This window comes from Pongo abelii, chromosome 15 (genome assembly GCF_028885655.2).
Source record: "Pongo abelii isolate AG06213 chromosome 15, NHGRI_mPonAbe1-v2.0_pri, whole genome shotgun sequence".
NCBI classification, from domain to species: domain Eukaryota; kingdom Metazoa; phylum Chordata; class Mammalia; order Primates; family Hominidae; genus Pongo; species Pongo abelii.
The window spans coordinates 82508697-82527964 of NC_072000.2; the positions used below are offsets into that span (position 1 = coordinate 82508697).

The 19268-nt window shown below is 44.8% G+C and overlaps 1 protein-coding gene across 38 annotated transcripts in view; it reads left to right on the plus strand.

Annotated features, from left to right (window-relative positions):
• NRXN3 (neurexin 3) overlaps positions 1-19268 on the plus strand; it is a 1691350-nt gene that overhangs the window by 78439 nt on the left and 1593643 nt on the right. The gene's annotated exons all lie outside the window — the stretch shown is intronic.

Genomic DNA, 19268 nt, shown 5'->3' on the forward strand with positions numbered 1-19268 from the left:
AGGCTGCAGGGTCTGCCCCAGCTTGGCCCCTCTCACTGCAGCACCATTTATCACAGTCAACCCAGGGCAAGAAATCAGATAGAAATTGGCAAATTTCAGCTAGGCAAGGTGGCTCACACCTGTAATCCTAGCACTTTGGGAGGCCGAAGCAGGCAGATCACTTGAGGTCAGGAGTTGGAGACCAGCCTGGCCAACATGATGAAACCCTGTCTCTACTAAAAATACAAAAATTAGCTGGGCATGGTGGCGCACGCCTGTAGTCACAGCTACTCCCAAGGCTGAGGCAGGATAATCGCTCTAACCTGGGAGGTGGAGGTTGCAGTGAGCTGAGAATGCACCACTGCACTCCAGCCTGGGTGACAGAGTGAGACTGTCTCAAAAAAGAAAAAAAAAAAAAAAAAAAAAGAAAAGAAATTGGCAAATTTCTGCCTGTGTCCCTCCTGACCCCTTGAGGTTTGGACCCTTAGGGATAGTTGGGAAACTCCCCATCACTTCCTCTTAATCATCCCTCACATAAAGAATGCCTGTGTAAAGAAAAATGAACCCAGTTCTTCTTTTGTGGCCCATCTCACCTCCCAACCCTCCGGGAGGTGTCTAGAAGGTGGATGAGGCATCTGGGCCAGGCCCTTCTTGCCTCTTTGTTTTGGCAATGAGGATTTCTCACATGAGGTACCTCTTTAGATGTGGTTCCCTTTCTCATCCTCTCCATGTACTGAGAACACTGCAAAGAGGCACAGAGATCGACTGCAGCCTTGTTCAGCCAAGCCTCCAAGGGAGCTGAGAGTATACAGCATAGCCTGGAGAACCTCCCAGGTTCAACCGTGACTTCCCAGGGAGAAGCAGGGAGGCACAAAGGCTTAGGTTGCCCTCCCTTACTCACCAAATCTGACTGTTTGGGATTAGATCTAAGAGAGGTGGCTCAAACTTTAATTTGACAAGTACTTAAAATCCAAATTCCTGGACTTACTCACGGCTTAGATTTGGGTAGCAGGAACTGCTGAAGTGAGAAGCTGAGAACCGACCATACAGGTATGTATGTTGAGAGGTTAGGGTGACAAGAGGCAAGGAAGTCACATTTCCTCCTATCCTTTTTGGGTTAAGCCCTGGATTCTCTTAGACGGGTTTTATGTTGCCATCCCCTACTGGTCTCTTCATGGAGGTGGTGTAAGCTACAGGACAGAACAGTGGTTCTCAACTTAGCCGCACGTTAGGTTTGTCTTGGGGGAATTTAAACTCCAGACCACACCCCAGGCTAATTAAATCAGAATCTCTTGGCATGGGGGCATGGGATCCAAGCATTTGTACATTTTTAAAGCTCTCCACATAATTCCAATACACAATCAAAGTTAAGAACTAACTAGTACGAGATCAAGGGAGGCCAGATGGCTGGTGCCAGGTGGGTGGTGCCAGGTGGGTGTGGCCAGGTGAGTGCCTTGCCACTGATTCCCAAGATCTCTTCATTCAGGTAAGGCCCTGCTATTGGAATGTATAATTAAAGACTGCAGGTGTTCCTTAAGTGTTTCCAGAACATCCCAACCCCCAAAGCAGGTTGTGCTGGATGTGAACTTTAGCTATCAGTGGCTATTTAAGAATATTTAAAAAAATTAAAACAAAATTTATTTCCCAGGTAGTACCTGCTGGAGACTGGAACATATCAGAGGTCTTGTCATGCATGGGCTATTGCAGGAGCTGCTTGGGTCTCCACTCCTTTCTTCTAATGGGTTGGGCATCACATCTTTCTCCCTTCCTGTGGGTGGGCTGTCAGAGCTGGAGATGCCAGGCATATATATTGTCCTTATTTGGCTTCTGTTTTTCCTCCACTGAACCCACTGGGAGAAGGGGTGGGGAAGAGGCAACCCCAGTCTATAAACCATTTTGGGAATGTGGTTATTGAAGTGCTTCTCACAAGCAGGTGCCTTCTGGAGCTGACTGCTGTTCCAGAGCTTCTTGGCTTTGGAGAAAGTTCTGCCTGAAGACGCTGACATGATCACTTGTTTTCTCATTCGCCCAAAGGATCTGTTCTGTTCTCAAAACTTGTATTGAAAGCTGGCATTCTTCCTTTCTAGGGACCAGGGTGTTTGCAAGTGTGTTGTTAGCTTGCTGATTATCCCTGATTGCATTTTTGTGTTTAAAAAGAACTCATTTCCTTGGGGCAGGTTTGGATCAGCACTTTTCTGCAGGAAAAAACATCTCTATACTGTATATGTATACAATTTGCTTTTCTCTTCTTTTTCTTTTTATATTTTATGTGTGTTCCAGTTCCCAGTGGAATTTCTTCAGAGCAGATTGTGTGCCGTTGGTTTTTTAATAGCTAAATGCAATATGTATATTTTAATAATTGTTTTTTTTTCCTACAAGGTTCAGATCATCTCCTGGCTACGGATTGATACCCCTATCTGTAGAAGGCAAACACACAGCCTAACTCATTTATTCTCCCCATACATAAATAGAGTAAATAAACTGCCGTTAACAGTAACACTTGGCTGGCTTGGAACAGAGCAGTGCAAAGGTTGAGGTGAGAGAGGATGTTACGGGAGGTAACAGAACCTACTGTTGATTACTTGGAGCCTGTTGATCCTGGTAATTGTCATCATGTCTAATCAATCACAAAAATGCATCACGGACTATTAGAAAATAACCGTTGCCTCCACACATAGTTAATTTTTAGAAAGTAAGCCGAAAAATCACCTGTAAAATGTGAAGGGAAAGGAAATCACAGCAGCTGCTAAGTGTCAAATAGATCTACACAAAACAAGATAATGTCTGCCCATTTTTCCAAAGATAATGTGGTGAAGTGGGTAGAGAGAAATGCATCCATTCTCCCCACCCAACCTCTGCTAAATTGTCCATGTCACAGTACTGAAACCAGGGGGCTTATTCCCAGCGGGCAGAATGTGCACCAAGCACCTCTTGTCTCAATTTACAGTCTAGGCCCTGCTATTTGATGGTGTGAGGGCTTGCACCTGGCATGGAAGGTCCGTTTTGTACTTCTTGCTTTAGCAGTTCAAAGAGCAGGGAGAGCTGCGAGGGCCTCTGCAGCTTCAGATGGATGTGGTCAGCTCGTTGGAGGCGCCTTCTGTAGTCCATTAGCTCCAGCCCCCCTGCGGTGTTGCTGTTTGCTTGGCTTGTCTGGCTCTCCATGCCTTGTTGGCTCCAAAATGTCATCATGCTGCACCCCAGGAAGAATGTGCAGGCCCATCTCCTTTATGTGCTTTGGGCTATTTTGATTCCCCTTTGGGTATATTCCCTAGGTAAGACCCAGAAGACACAGGAGGTTGTTGCTTTGGGAGAGTTTGGACCTATGGGTATGAGGTAATAGACACAGTATCTTCTCTTTCATTTGGTGAGACTGTTAGCTCTGGCTGCATACTGAATTCCACACAGCTTACTTGGGAAAACTTTATTCCAAATAATAGTCACATTGAACATTGTGGAGAATGATGGACAGAGAAGAGGCCCTAGATTTTTACATCTGGGTGTTATGTCTATAAATAGAATGCTTTGGTGGTCAACTAGACTTGTTCATGTTGACATTTAGTCTTGCCTTTTCGGTGGTGATTTTAAAATTATGTATATCTTGTTTGGAATATAGTGGAGCTATGGTGTGGCATTTTCATCTGGCTTTTTGTTTAGCTCAGCCTGTCCTGTTATGGGCAGCCTTGAAGCTCAGTGTCTAATGAAGAGGTATCCTCACTCCCTCTAGAGAGCGGTCCCCTCACGGCTCATTGAGAGTTTCTCAGCACCTTGAAATGAGTTTAAACTTGTTTATTTTTAAAACATTCTTGGTTATGAATGTGCATGTATTGAATTACTGAACAACCTTATGGTTGTGAAGAATTGATTCGGTGCTAAGGTGTATAAATTTCAGGACCAGTGTCTCTGAAGAGTTCATTTAGCATGAAGTCAGCCTGTGGCAGGTTGGGTGGAGCCAGGGAACAATGGAGAAGCTTTCATGGGTGGATCTCTACTCCAAATCTACCTATGTCACATATCACTCATGCCATCACATTTTACGTTGATTCAGTAGAGGGAAAAGGTTCTAGTCTACCGACAAAGAAAAAGTTGATTACTTGTCTTCTGTCTTCTCCTGCGGACTTGAGTGGGTGCCCAGACCAGAAGCGGTTTGTCTCGAGACTTAGCTGTTATGTTTTCAAGTGTTGGAATCCTCTAGTGAAGTGTCGTGGTGGGTGTTGGTGATAGGGACCACAGCCTTGTTATAAGCACACCGTTGTGTGGTCCTCAGTAGTGACTAGCTGCCCCCCCCACCCCACCCGCCTCCTGTTTTCTGAAGCTCAGATCCTACTCAGGTCAGTTTGATTGATGGCTCAACACCATTGTGTGGCCTTCGCATGCCTTCCTGAAAGTGAATTTCAATTTCTTTTTTTTTTTAATTGAGAATTTATGACTCTTGCCGCATGTCTCAAAGCCAAGACTAGGATGGAATGGCATATACCAAGAGGAGGCTGCTTATCCCTGGGCATTTACTGAGGTCCAGAGACATCAGATACTGTAGTGAAGGGACCAGTGGTTGCCTCAGTTGGATCCTCCTGTTTTGGGCACTTGTGTAAGAATCCGGTCATTTCCTCTCCCTCTCCACAGTGCACATGCTGCTTGAATTGTAACGTGGCATTGTTCCCAATCTGTGTCAACTCTGAATGGCTTTGAGAAGCGGTGGTGTCCTGCAGGGAAGTGGTGCATAATCGGAGAGTAAAGGATTACTCCTTTCTAAGTCTTCCCTGGTTTGGGGAGGAGAGAACAGAAGCAAGGCCTTAAAATGTACACAAAGGAGGGACTGCTGCTTCTGAGACTTGATTCCCCACCCAGCATTCAGGCTCTCCGTGAGACCAGCCTGACTCTCCACCAGCCCAGCCAGCAGGGGCTGTCACTAAACGGAGCCTGAATAGGGGTCTGATTGCTCCTTTTTCCTCCTTTCCTCCTGATTACCAAGTGAGATTTCCTGGGTATACTGTATGCTAAATGGCAGAGCAGCCGCCTGCCACTTGCTTCAATTATCCCTCTTTTAACTGCTGAGGGAAAAGCAATTTTTTAAAATCTCCCCCCTCCCCTAACATCTCTGCCTCGTTTAATGAAATAAGACCCTTCTTCCATGTTCCCCCTTCAATGAGGTGAAAGCAGCCTTCTCCTTTTGCAGAAACTGCACACCAGCTGCAGGCTGCAAAGAGGGTGGGCAGTGGATAATGCTTTGGTCCAAATTCAGCAAGGCTGAGGGTCAGGCAGGCGTTTTGCCAGGAGCTCAGAGTAGCACGTGAACTTGCATTTGCATTTGGTAATGAGATACCACAGGCCCAATGCCGGGGGCTAATTATTTTCAAGACCCCTATCTCCCTTTGCAGGCTGCTCCAGAAAGATGGTTTCCAGTTTCTGGAGCAGCTGTCCTTCAGCTGGGTCCTCTTTCTCCTTCACAGGGCAGATGAGGTGGGGTGTGGGTTGCAGGCTGCACTTGGGGGATGGGACTACTGTCACCCCCTTTACTTATAGTCATTGGCTCCACAGTATGGGTCCATCACAGTGAGGCCCCAGAGGCAGAGCTGCAGTAAGGGATGCTTTAGGGCAGGGCTCCAAAGGTCAAGTGCCCTTCCTTACACAAAATAATAACGATATCATTACCATTGCTCTCATTAGATACCATCCTGCACCTGACATTCTAGGTGCTTTTTATATTCATTGGCTCATCTATTTTTCACAAAACTCCTACGAAGTTAATATCATTAGCTCCGTTTTACAGATGAGGAAACCGAGGAACTGAGAAATTGGGAACTTGAACCCCCTGTTTGGCATAGTGGATAAGAGTATGGCTGCTGGAGGGAAAATGATCCGGACTTAAATTTGGGCTTGTCTACTTACATGTTGTATGGCTCTGGAGAAGGTTTTCGAAGCTTCGGTATCTTCTTTAGTAACAATAATAGCTAATAATCACAGAGCACTGGCTCCAGGCTCACACTATCTTAGGTGCTTTTCATGCACTAGCTCTTGAAACCCTCGCAACCACTCTTGACATGCTATTATGATTCTCATTTTTTTGGATAAGGAAACTCGGGGGCAAGAGGTTAAATAACTTGCCCAAGATCGTGCAGGTATTAAGAGGCAGAGCTGCAATTTGTGTCTAGACAGTCTGGCTTCAGAGCCTACACTGTCAACTACCATGCTATCTTGACTCTCAGTGAAACAGGAATCATAAAAAATCGTACATCATGGAGTTGTTGAAAGGATTCAATGAAATAAAACATGAAGTTATCTGCCTAGACTCCGGGAAAGAGCAAGTTTTGACTCTGGGCTATTGGTCTCCTGGCCTGTGTAAGAACAAACTGCACATCAATGTGGTTTCACAGGAGATTTGATGCTTCCTTTTGAGTGACCCCTACCTCCGCCAGTTTCCCTTATCCCAGTCTGAAAGGTGGTAGAGATAAAAGGAGGGGAATTTTGGAAGTGTACAGAATCCAATTTCATTCCATTTGCTCCTGCCCAAGAGCATGGGGCTGCTGACAATAGTTATGACTACGGTATGGGATTCAGGGCTCTGCCGGCAAACGTGTGGTGTTCTGGCCTCAGCAGCCCACCCAGTGAGGCAGGTAGGGCAGGCCTTAGCATCCCACTGAATAGATGAGGAGACCCAGACCCTGAACTTGTCGTGGGTACAAGGTATGAGGGCAAGCGTGGGTGCTGCCTTTGGGCAGCCATCTCTAGGACCTGAGAGCCCAGGCCCTCAATGTGGCATTTTACCTCTGCTCGTGGACTCCCTTCATAAACACAAATGGCCTGTGTCTCTGTCGTGAGATGGAGCATTGCCTCCCTGGATGCGGATGATAAGAAAAATGTCAAGTTCCTGGTACAGGAGGCTATCAGCTTGGCCCGTCCCAGGGGCCTTGTTCCTTCTAGCCAGAGAGAGAGAGAGGGAGAATAGGAAAGAAAATGAAAATGAATGAATATGAGTACAGTATTCAATTCCCAGCCTCAAAACTCTGGTTTTAGTGAAGTGACTGGGATTGGACCCAAGGGTTCGGAGGTAGTTGGAGCACAGGTACACCACACCGGAGCTTCGCTGGGCAGGACGACCTCTTCAGACTTATCTTTGGTTTCCCAGGTATCAGGCAATGCCCATTACCTCATTCAGGGTTGGTGGTGAGAGTTGGAGCTCCTGGATTCCTCTGTCAAACTCCTCCTAGCTTTCCTGCCTTCAGCTTCTCTCTGCCCGTATAAAAAAACAATCTTTCTCTGTTTCTTCTTGTCTATTCCTTTGTGTGTGTGAGAGGGGGAGATGATTACGGAGGTGGATTTACCATGAAACTAAGCCTTTCATAAATTCTCAGTTGCACGGGTCCCTTCTAAGTCCCCACACCTAATTTCGTATTTGCGATTTCTTTTTCTTAAGGACTCCCAAATATCATAAGCACCAGGTCCCACCGCTGTGGATCCCCCTCTGTTAACACAACTTGTTGCTGTCCAGTGACAGCAATGTTGCTCTGGGTGTATGTGTCATTTTCTTTTTTTCTTCTAACCAGTGACCATTCATCACAGACACATTTTCTACATCATAACCACCATAGGTGGACGAATCAGAGCTAGGGAGTACAGGAGGGTGCAGGGAATATAGGAATGTCATTTGGGAAGGTGTGGTGGGAAGAGGAGATGTCTAGGATATCCACTGGGAAAAGGGAGGAAATGTTTGGAAATATTTGCAGTAGATTTAGAGGAACAAGGTGGTATTTAGACAGAGGGATCACTGTAGTCATCCTCCTGAGGGTTTTTTCCCTGCTGAAGTTGGGAGGTTTAGTTTGCTGTGGCTCACAAGGTAAGGGGGAGTGGGGGGTATGCTGGGAACTGTGTTGCAGGTATCAGGCTGTGGCTGGCAGAGGAGAAGGACAAAGTATGGCTCTGCAGGCCTGTCTCCCTGGTCTGTTTGGGAACTGACATTGCCAGTGGGTTGTCATTATTGCTGTTGTTCTCCAGAAATTGATGTCTTTGAGTGACCTATTTAAAAACAATATGGGACTCCCTTTAAATGTGTCATCATCTATATCTGCTCTCAAACCTTGACTGTGGCCACAATGTTCCTAAATAGTGTATTTTCCAAAGTTTTTTTCTTTTTTTTTTTTTTTAAATCCTGGAACTGGTAGCAGTAGCTTTTAAAAGCACGCTGACCTCATAGTCATCCAGAGAAACTACCCAGTTGCACTCTGTGACAAAACTTACTTTGCATCTAGACCTAGAAATTGTGAACTCTTTGGCTCTTTGGGGGAAAAACAGTGCACCATCCAAAGGTATGCAAGGGCATGAAGAAGTTAAAGATGAAAGAGAAGGAGGGACAAGAACTGTAGGCAATGTAAAGCTCCCGGCTCAAGTTTTCTGGCTGTGAAATGCATATAGGATCCTTTTGGTTTTACTGAGAGTCTTATTTAAGTATAGTGTCTTTGTAGCTAAGAAAATGACTCTGGGGAGTTTTCCTTTAAGTTTCTTGATGAGATGCTATTCATCCGATCCTCTCCTGACACTTTTGCCTCTGATCTGCTAGTTTGGTTCCCCTGAAGTTGTTCTGTTTGCCCGTGTGAAGTCCTTAGAAGACGGAGTCCCAACAGTCCTGTGGTTGGTTGTTGGTAATGTAGGACTGGTGTCTCCACTCTAGCAAGCAGTACATTTCAGGCAATTCTGCAATCTCTCCTCCAGGTATGATTGGAAATGTGTTGCCTGCAGCTCCTGGAGAATAGAAAAGGTACAGTGAGAGTGTGTACAGCTTATTTACTTAATAGGTTGCTTTCAAATAGAAAGGAGTACCCACTTGCGAGGAGGGATACGCTGGAAAGCAAAGCTGAGATCACTTCTTTGTGATCCACATCATGGGGAAAGGGCTGGAGAGGCTGGGAGGTTACCAGACACTCAGTTTCTTCCTTCCTCCTCATTCTCTCAGGCTTGTTTTCTTTCTAGACGGGGCCCTGTATCTTGCATGGTTAGCCTTGAGAGTTAAGAGAATGGGAAAGAGTGGGCTTGGAGGGTGCTGAGCTCTGACCTGTGGAATCCTTGAAAGACAGATCCTTCCACAGTATATTTGCTCTGTCTGGGCCAGAAAAGACAAGGCTGGAGTTTAGGCAGAGGTGTTGTACAATCACATGATATGCTTTGACTCACGGTTTAGTTTTAAGGAAACACACTGAAATTTGGGGAGATTCTGGTGTTGCAGGAGAAGTCTGTGAAGGATGAAGTGTGGATCATGTGGCCCTGTTAGAGGATGCTAAGACATTTATTATAATATATTACTTTCTAGCTATGACTTTTCCCTAGGTAATGTACTGGAAACCAAGGTACATTATAAAGTATCATGGGAGTCTGGGCGCTGTGGCTCACGCCTGCAATCCCAGTACTTTGGGAGGCTGATGATGGAGGATTGCTTGAGCCCAGGAGTTCGAGGCCTGCCTGGGCAACATAGCGAGACATCATCTGTACAAATAATTAAAAAAATTAGCCAGGCAAGGTGGTGCATGCCTGTGGTGCCAGCTACTTGGGAAGTTGAGGTGGGAGGATCGCTTGAACCCAGGAGATTAAGGCTGCAGTGAGCTGAGATCACACCACTGTACTCTAGCCTGGGCAATAGAGTGAGACCCATCTCAGAAAAAAAAGAAAAAAACCAATCATGGGATAAGTTTAAAGGGGACTCAAAAGTCATTGGATCTAACTACTCATTTCTCATCCTCCTCGGCACTATATAAAATGAGCTTCCCCGTGCCCCGCCCCCTCCCCCCCGCCCCCCAAAAAAACTCCTAGCCATCTGCAATAATGGGAGCTTGGTGCTTTTCAAGGCAGCCTAATATATCTCTGGTCAATGCTGAGTATCAGGGAGCTTTTCTTTATATCAGCCCCAGCCACTTTCTCATTGGTCCTCATTCTATTTAAAGTAATCTGACCTTTGCAATGGGCCATGTGGGTGAAGAAGATGGGTGGGTTGATTCTAATAGTTCTGAATGATGCTTTGCAGGAATTAACCCTTGTGCCAAGGTAAAATTCTTAAGGGATTCTCTAATATGGTGCTATCAGTACACATACCACTGAGTTATTTAGAATTAACTGCTTGTGATTAATCTTAAACAGTGTGGGAGGGCTTGATGTGGGAAGAGATTTGATGTAAGCAGGTGACTCATACTCCAGTCATTTTGCTCCTGGGGAGCTTGCACTGTGAAAGATTCATGATTAGCCCTATCTCTGTCTCTTTTGTCAGTGCCTCATTTTATCAACCTGTGATGTCCCATCTTCCCCCATACCCAACTAGGTTTTTAGCATCTCTGAATTTCCAAGGAGCTTCCTGGAAATCCTGAATTTCTCTGCGATAAAAAGATGGGGGCTGGGGGCGGTGGCTCATGCCTGTAATCCCAGCACTTTGGGAGGCCGAGGCAGGCAGATCACGAGGTCAGGACATCGGACATCGAAACCATCCTGGCCAACATGGTGAAACCCCATCTCTACTAAAAATACAAAAATTAGCTGGGTGTGGTGGCAGGTACCTGTAATCCCAGCTACTTGGGAGGCTGAGGCAGGAGAATCATTTGAACCCGGAGGTGGAGGTTGCAGTGAGCCGAGATCACGCCACTGCACTCCAGCCCGGGTGACAGAGCGAGACTCGTCTCCAAAAAAAAAAAAAAAAAAAAGATTGGAAGTTCTGGAATTCAATGGAGAAGATGAAAAGGGGATTGGATTAGACTTTCCCAACAAGCCCATCATGGTAGCCAGAGTCAGACACACCAACAGAAATGAAGATTTCGCTAAAAGGCCTAGCAGTATTTTTTTTTCTTTTCTTTTTTTTTTTTTTTTAAGAAGATAAGGACATGACATGAAGCAGTATTGAGTAGCTGCTCCTGGAGACAGGCCTTGGAAGCATATTCCCTGTGTGAAAATGCTTCTTACTCTGCCAGGTTGCTCTGGGTATCTCATGTTTTTGGCACTGTTGGGCAGAAGTCTCCCAGGGAAAGGGCTTAGGCAGGGCTGGAAGATCTTGCTCTCACATTGGCATAGACTGGAAACCTGCCAAGCAAATTCGCTCCTGCACCCTAAAGGGGATGAGGCTAGTCTTGGCCGTCAGCCATCTCCCATTGACAGTCATTTACCTGACACAGCGGCAGAAAAAAAAAAAAAAAAAAAAAAGGAACCCGTCTCATCATTTTGTGGTTTAAAATAGTTTACTTTTGAGAGCAAAGCCCACAGACATCATTTTGAGTCCAAGCACTGAAATGGAATGAGAGTCACCAACTCATCTGTGGTCTCATTGTGCAGCCAGGCCTCGGATCACACACATGTGCTGGGAAGTGGGCGTGACCACCTCACACCATCATGTGGTCATTGCCACATGGGCAGAGGATGGTTGGGTTTTAGTTGCTGTGGAAACTTTGCTATTTGCTCTTCCTGATGTTGAGTTTTCAGCCTTGTGTTAACACAGATTGGGGCTATTTTTTCCTCGTGTAGAATATATAACCAGTGGCTACATTTTAATGTGTCTCTTGGCTCCCTTTGGCTTTTCTATCCTTAATGCAAGTTGTGATTGCTCAACTGGGTTACCTGATTCCTGTGGCAGGAGTATGTGAGGAGGTATTCTCTTTAGGAACTGTAAGATGTGAAACCAAGGGTGGAGGACTCTGTTTCCCTTAGTTAATGCACTTACAGGCTTGTTTGCCAAATATCATGTCTCTGACAAAAAGCAGGTACTCAATAAATGTTTGTTGCCTTAATCACATTGTGTGTATATGCAGGTTTTGTATGTGTACATATGTGTCTGTATTCATATATGTGTGTGCATGTGCTCCCTAATATGTGGTGGATGGTTGCAGTTTCCCAGGAATATGAGCTCAAGTATATGTGTTGAATAAATTAATCAATGAAGTCAGGTCCAGTCGGATCACACTGGCCACTGTTGGAAACACCTTCTTTCTTTTAATGGGAAAAGCATCAGTTTTATTGTGGGACAGTTTTTGTTGAATCTGTGTCAAGCACATACACATTCCACTTGGTTTGATCTAATTGAGGATGAACTAGAAAGACTTTTTTTTGGTTTGTTTACAAACCAATGATTTCCTATAACAATTATAGGCAGTAGCCAACCTGGGACTGTGTCAATGCAGTGGAATGGCTGTTTGAGGCAGGCACGTTGTTGTCACTGGAGATGGAGAGGCCCCACTCGCTCATGTGGATTCCCTGGGGAAGATGGAGCTCACTAGAGACAGGATAATTATCCTCAGATATCGGAAGTGCTGCCATGCAAAGGAGGATGATGATACACTGGCAGGAAAGCCGAAGGAATCCGAGCCACAGAGGAAGAATTCTCTGATGATTAGAGGTGTTGGACCACAGAACGCACAACTTTGGCAAGCTCTGTTCCCAAAAGGGGCACAGCAGGTGCTTTCGTGAAGCTATCAGGAGCATGTGCCAGCATCTGCATGCCTTCACTCCAAGGACTCTGTGGTTTTGGGGTCTTGGTAGCCAGACCCACCCTCATGTTTGATCATGCACATCATGCACCCCCTTTTAGGGGGTGAGAAAGATTATTCTCTAGATCAGTGGCCTCCAAATAGGGCATAGGCCAAGACCATTCTTTGGGGATGCAGGACCTGACTTCACTGATTAATTTGTTCAACAGATGACATTGAGCTCATATTTCTAGGAACCTGCATCCATGCAACACACCTAAGTTAACAATGCGTTGATAACTCATATGCAAGTTTTTAAATAAGTAAATATACATCTGTTATGAGAGCGTAGTAAATTTTTCTTTCTCATGGGGAATTTGTACAGACAGGGTGGGAGGCCACTGATCAACACTCAAATCTACCTTTCTCTCTCTTTAATTGGTTATAGTTACTCCTGATTGCCTGTAGCAATCCCTTATCCCCAGGGCTTGCAGCTTTCAGGAGCAGGTGATACCTAAGGCATTCCTGCTGCCAGTGGTGTATGTGTTGGGCTCCTCACCTCTGCCTTCAGCTCTGCCTGTGGTGGTCTTGATTGACCTGCCAGGTGGCTCTGAGGGCTCCACGGGGAGATACTCCAGTTACAGTTCCTTCTTCAGAGGCCTCACTCTGTTCAGGATTACTAATGCTATCGTTTTCGATATGAAAACTATGGTATGAACATGTGCTGGGGCAAGTTCGCTTTGTGTAAGAGAGGAAAGTCTCTGAACTATCTCCAAGCTTTTGCAAAGCAATCTTTGATGTATAATCATCTGCTTGTTGGAACAGGCCATCTCTTTATTGGAATAAGTTCATTCATCTGACATTCACTGCGTGGATGTCTGTCATGTACCAGTGTGATCCCTGCCCTTAAGGGGCTTATGGTCTAGTTGGGGAGCTTGTCAGGCAGAGAAGTATATAGCACATATCAGAGTTTCTATAATAGCAGGTAGAATGTTTGTAAAGCAGCTTAAAAGGGAGCATGTTACCATACCTGGGTGTGGGTGTGTGCATGTGCACTTGGAGTGAGAGTTAGGGATTGGAGGCAACTTTGCAGAGCAAATTCTTGGGCAGGACATGGAAGCATTAATTGGGAGACTGGGAGGAAAGGACATTCAGGGCAGCTCTATGAGAGAGCAGCATGCTGTTTCCAGCTGTTTGCGGTAGTCAATGTGGTTGGACCAAAGAATTGAGGCCAATGGGATAGTAACGAGAGGATGAGTTAGGGAGGGAATGTCTTAACTGCTTTGTAGGAATTTTGGACATTATTTTTTCCACAACCGGGAACCATTGGAAGTTTTTCAGTTGAATTGTGACACAGTCAGATTTGAATTTTAGAAAGATGACTCTAGGGCCAGTTTGTACAATGGATTGATGATAGGAAGGCTTAAGCAGGGAAGCTAGATAGAAGCTATTGTGTGGTTTTGGTGAGAGAGGAGTCTGTATTAAGGGGTGGGTAGTGATGGAAGAAGGGCTGATTGCAGAGATATCAAGGAGAGGAACTTAATAATTAGGTATTAATTTTAGTTTTGGAATCAGATTGCCTGTCACATATCAAACTACAAATTTGGGCAAATAATTTCACTTCTCTGTGTTTCCATTTTGCCATCTGTGAAATGGGGATGATAATAGTGTGTACCATTTAGGACTATTATGAGGTTTAAATGAGATAGTTCACGTAGAGTGCTCAGGACAATGCTTGGCACATAGTAAACCCTTAGTGAATGTTAGCCATTATTGTAATTGAAAAGAGAAAGACAGAGCTTCAATAATATGCCCTTCTGGTTGTAGGAATATAGGACAGGAAAGCCATTGTGAGGAGCAGGTTTGGCGTGAAGATGAGAGAGGAGTAAAAAATAGATTTTGATTTGGCCATATCCTGCCTTCCTTCCAGAGCCTATAGGACCCTTGTGGGGAGATGTACAGGGGCAGGTGGGGGCAATGGTTGGCATTGGCGGGGCGAGGATGGGGGCTGCCACAAGTGTCAGGGTGGTTGTTGTCATGGTGGGAAAGACTTGGACATGGATCAGGCTGCCCAGGGAAGGAATGTAGTTTAGAGGAAAAGGAGCCTAAATGCAGAAACTTTGGGAACTGTAATATTTAGGATCGTGGGGGAAAGGAATCCATAAGACAGACTACAGCAGATACCCAGACATGTAGAAGGAAACTAGGAGTGAAAGAAAATTCTTTAAAATTCTTCACTGGTGAATAAATGAAAGAGTATACCTTCTTAACCTGCTTGAAGTTGGGGCTTGCAGTTGAAAACAATAAAATGATAAAGAATTGCATCATTTAGTTTCGAAAACTATTCATGTTGGTTTTTCTTCTACCTTCAATGTAGTGAGGTCTGTTCATTTAAGAACATTCCTGGCCGGGCGTGGTGGCTCACACCTGTAATCCCAGCACTTTGGGAGGCTGAGGCGGGTGAATCACAAGGTCAGGAGTTTGAGGCCAGCCTGGCCAACATGGTGAAACACCGTTTCTACTAAAAATACAAAAAATTAGCTGGGTGTGGTGGCGGGCGCCTGTAATCCCAGCTACTTGGAAGGCTGAAGCAGGAGAATCACTTGAACCTGGGAGGTGGAGGTTGCAGTGAGCCAAGATCGTGCTACTGTACTCTAGCCTGGGCGACAGTGCGAGACTCCATCTCAAAAAGAAAAAAAAAAAAAGAAAAAAAGAAACAATCCTACAAATAGAAACTTAAGTCTCATATGCGGTGATGATGAACCTGAGGATTTTGAATGTTTTTGCACATGACAGAGTTTCTGGCTCTTAGAACATCAGGTCCCATAAGAGCAAGAACTCAAAGATCTGAAAGAAACAAATGCAGAGAAATGAAGTGACTTACCCAAGATCAGCAAATTGGTATTCTAATTTGAACTTTGCACTTTTTTGAGACCATGTGAGTTAAACGTGATTAAACATGAAATGCTTTGGCTAAGTTTTTCTGAGGTTCTGGCGTAGAACTCTTGGGGGTGCCAGTGCTAAAGCTCGCCTCAAAGCCATATACCTCTAGGGATCGAGGGAAGAAGTTCTCCTACCTCTGGTCTCTGTGGGCTGAAAGAGTGAGATGCCCACACAAGAGATGCTGGAAGCCCTGGCTCAGCTAGCAGTATAAGTGCTGATAATTAATTCACTTGTGGTTTCTTTATCTCTGCCCAGAGGTGGGATGCTTGGAAAGACAGCAAAATAATTTAAGGAAATTGAGGCTCAGCTCTGGTTGCCTGCTTGCTGCCCTTCCTTCTGCCTTCAACTCTCTAGGACTGGGGGTGGGGGCTGTGTCTGTGCTCTGAATGCTTGCTGTGCATCAGTTTTCCAGGAATTTCAGGACACAGGAATTATCACCCAGCTGTGTTGTGTGTTGCTGTTCAGCAATCTGAAGTTGCTTATCTAGCGTAAGTCAGAACGGGGAGCCTAGGGAGGAGGGGGAACGCCTTCATTTTTCTAAGCAGAAGAAACTGAGGTGTTAGGGGCCAGCTGGTATGCGATGGGAACCAAGAAATGGAGCCTATGTGGACATGCATGCTTTACACAAATTCTCTTGCTGAAACTCGGGGATGTTATCAGAAAGCTATCTCTTTCCACCTCATCCAACAACAATGCACACTATTTGAGGTTCACTGTGTGTCAGGAGAAGCACTGGCGGTAAGACTGGTGAGCAAGACAGGCACATCCTGCAGCTTAATTAACCAAGCAATTATAGAGTGGTGTATGCATTAAAGGAGACATGTGTAACAGTGGTCTCTGTGGGTTTATTGGTCTCTTTTCACATATGGCAGAGAAAAGACCCTGTGAAGTTCAGGAGTGTGATTAAGGTACTCCAAGAAGTCACACACAGGAGGTCCAGGGCTTTTACTGAACTCACTGTTCTTGGACTGGCTCTCCTAGCCTGGGTCCGTTGGCTGAGGACCACAAATGAAGCCAGCAGACTTAGGACTTAGACTTCTAAGTTTAGTGCCCAGCTCTAATCATGCTCCTGAGTAGGCCTTGATGATGCATTTTAATTTCATGCAAGTTGAAATGGTTTGGCTCTGCGTCCCCAGACAAATCTCATTGTAGCTCCCATAATTCCCACATGCTGTGGAAGGGACCCGGTGGGAGATAATTGAATCATGGGGGCAGGTCTTTCCCATGTTATTGTCATGATAGTGAATAAGTCCCCCAAGATCTGATGGTTTTAAAAATGGGAGTTTCCCTGCAAACGATCTCTTCTCTTGTCTGCTGCCATGTGAGATGTGCCTTTCACCTTCTACCATGATTATGAGGCCTCCCCAGCCATGTGGAACTGTAAGTCCAATAAACTTCTTTCTTTTGTAAATTGCCCATTCTTGGGTATGTCTTTATCAGCAGCTTAAGAATAGACTAATACACAAGTCTTATGATTTATTACCTTCTTATTTTGACTGGGTAAATTTAATAATAATGACAGTTAACTAATTCTCATGAAGCACTTACTATGTGCAGGGGACTGGCCTAAGTATGTTCATATGTGACTTCTTTCATTCTCCCAGTCGCTTCTACCCGGGAAGGAGGTGGTGGTTGTCTTGGCTTTACAGATGAGGAAACTGTAGCTGAAGAGAGAAAGCATCTATCTAAGGAAACAGCCCAGGCAGTGGATGTGGAATTTGAGCTCTTTACTCATCTCTCTCTGCCACCACCTATTCAATCTGGCATTGAACGGGGGCTCCTGTGGATATCAGTGACAGAACCCTGTCCTCGGCTGGCCCAGCTGGGGGGTCTCTAGCATGCAAAGATACTACCAGTATTCATTGACCTGTCTTTTGACCTTCCCCCCTCCTGCACATAACTGATTTTGCTCTGCTCTGATCCTGATTCAGACACATGTTCTGCAAAGAGAAACATACAAGCTGCCCTGGACTGCTTTTTATTCTGTTGTCTTATTCCATCTCATTGGCCATCATTGAAATGGATCTAGAACCATGCTTGGGCTGGAATCCTATATTCTCTTCATCTTTTAAAATCTATGACCTCCAGGTAATCTTTGTTATTGTTTTTGTTAGTGTGTTGTCCACCACTATCCCAAAGGCTTTTTGTCAAGCTTTAGTGAAAATCTTTTACTTGTATTAAACTGTAAAGTGAATATTATTTCAATTACATTGTAAAGTGAATATTATTTCAATTTATATATTTCCCCAACTCATGCATTTTATTGCTTTACCCCTTCCCCCTCTTAAGCATCACAATCCAACCTCCTTTTATGAAACTGACTTAGGGAGGCAAGGTGACTTACAATGGGCCACTCAGGTAGCAAGTGGCTGGGGACTGGGACTAGAACCCAAATATCCTAACTCCCAGCCTAGCACTCATTCCCCTACATCACATCACTCTGAAAAAAGATTTTGGCTAAGGAGAATTGATTGATTCAAAAGAACATCAATTGCCAAGCATAATCAGGGGTGATCAAAACAGTTATGGTGCTTGTCTGCAATGAGCTTACAAATGAGTGGATTTTTTTTATGGAAAACATAAACCAATAAGTGTGTAATTACTTGTGATGAGTGCTGTAGATGGAAAGAACAGAGTGAGGGGAAATCTAATGAAAACCAGGGTAGTCAGGGAGGTCTTTCTGAGGAGGTGACATCCAAAGATGAGAAGGAGCAGGGAGAAAGCCAGGGAGTGGGGCTGTATGTGTTCATTGTCGTTTGCTTAGCTGAAGAACAAGATTGGTTAGTTTAATACCCTTGGCCAGAACTATGTCTTTCACTTTTATGTATTTGCTTGGAGTATGGTTGATGGGTAGTGATGGATGGATGGATAGACGGATGGATGGAGGACTGACTGGGGATGGGGAAAGAGAGACGCCATCAGTGTGATAGGATGAGGGCAGCTCACCTTGGCTGCTAAGTGGACACACACATAGCCCTCTCCTTCCAGAGTGCAGAATCTTGGAGGTAAGGATTCAGGGGTAGAATGTCTATGTAAAGGAAGCTCTCTCGTGGGAGAAGGGTAAAAATGAAGGGCTGCTGGGACTAGAAAGCAATAGTGTAATTTGCCACCAGCCTTGAGAAACTTATTGCTCGAATAGCTGCACCATGTGGCTCCCACCCATAGTGCCATAGATCAGCCTGAAAATTCCCAAATAGCTTCTCCTCCTTCTTAATGTCTCAGTCCTGCCCTCCCAGGTCCTCCCAACTGCCACAGTTTGTTTTCTTGGTACCTGAAGAGAAAGGGGTTGTTGTCTTGATAGATCTATGCTCTTCAGCTGTTGTTGCCAGGGACATTTATGTTCCAGAATATCTAAAGGGTTCTCAACTTAGAGGAGTAGTGGAAAATCTGAGGCTGGGGAGTCAGCCTGATTCTTGATGGGCCATTCTTCCCTGGTTTTAGGCTAGCATCTATTGACCTCTTACTACGTTTCGGGCATTGTGAATAGCTTCACCTTTTATTCCCATTTTATAGATGAGGAGACTGAAGCACAGAGACTTCTCAATCTACCCTCCACCCAGTAGTACAAAGATATACAAGGAGCTAGAGTGAAGTTTTTCCATCCTGCATGAAAACAATAAAAATAAACAATGTAGTACATTTTTGGTGAAGTCACTTTTTTTTTTAGTTTCTGGGATATGCCCTTTTATTTTGGGGGCATGAAAAGACCTTTTCTTTTTAAGAGAATATGATGATATAAAGTGTCAGTTTTTAGTTTTTGTTCTTTCTTGGTAGTAGAGAAATACAATTAGCCAGTATTAGTTTCCAAAATTGCTTTAAATGTGTTAGAGGTAAATAAACTCTGTTAATCTGAAGACCACTGTTGCAGATGTTAGCTTAGTTTCCTTTAGGAGCAAAGTATTTGTATGATTTTATCCACTTTTT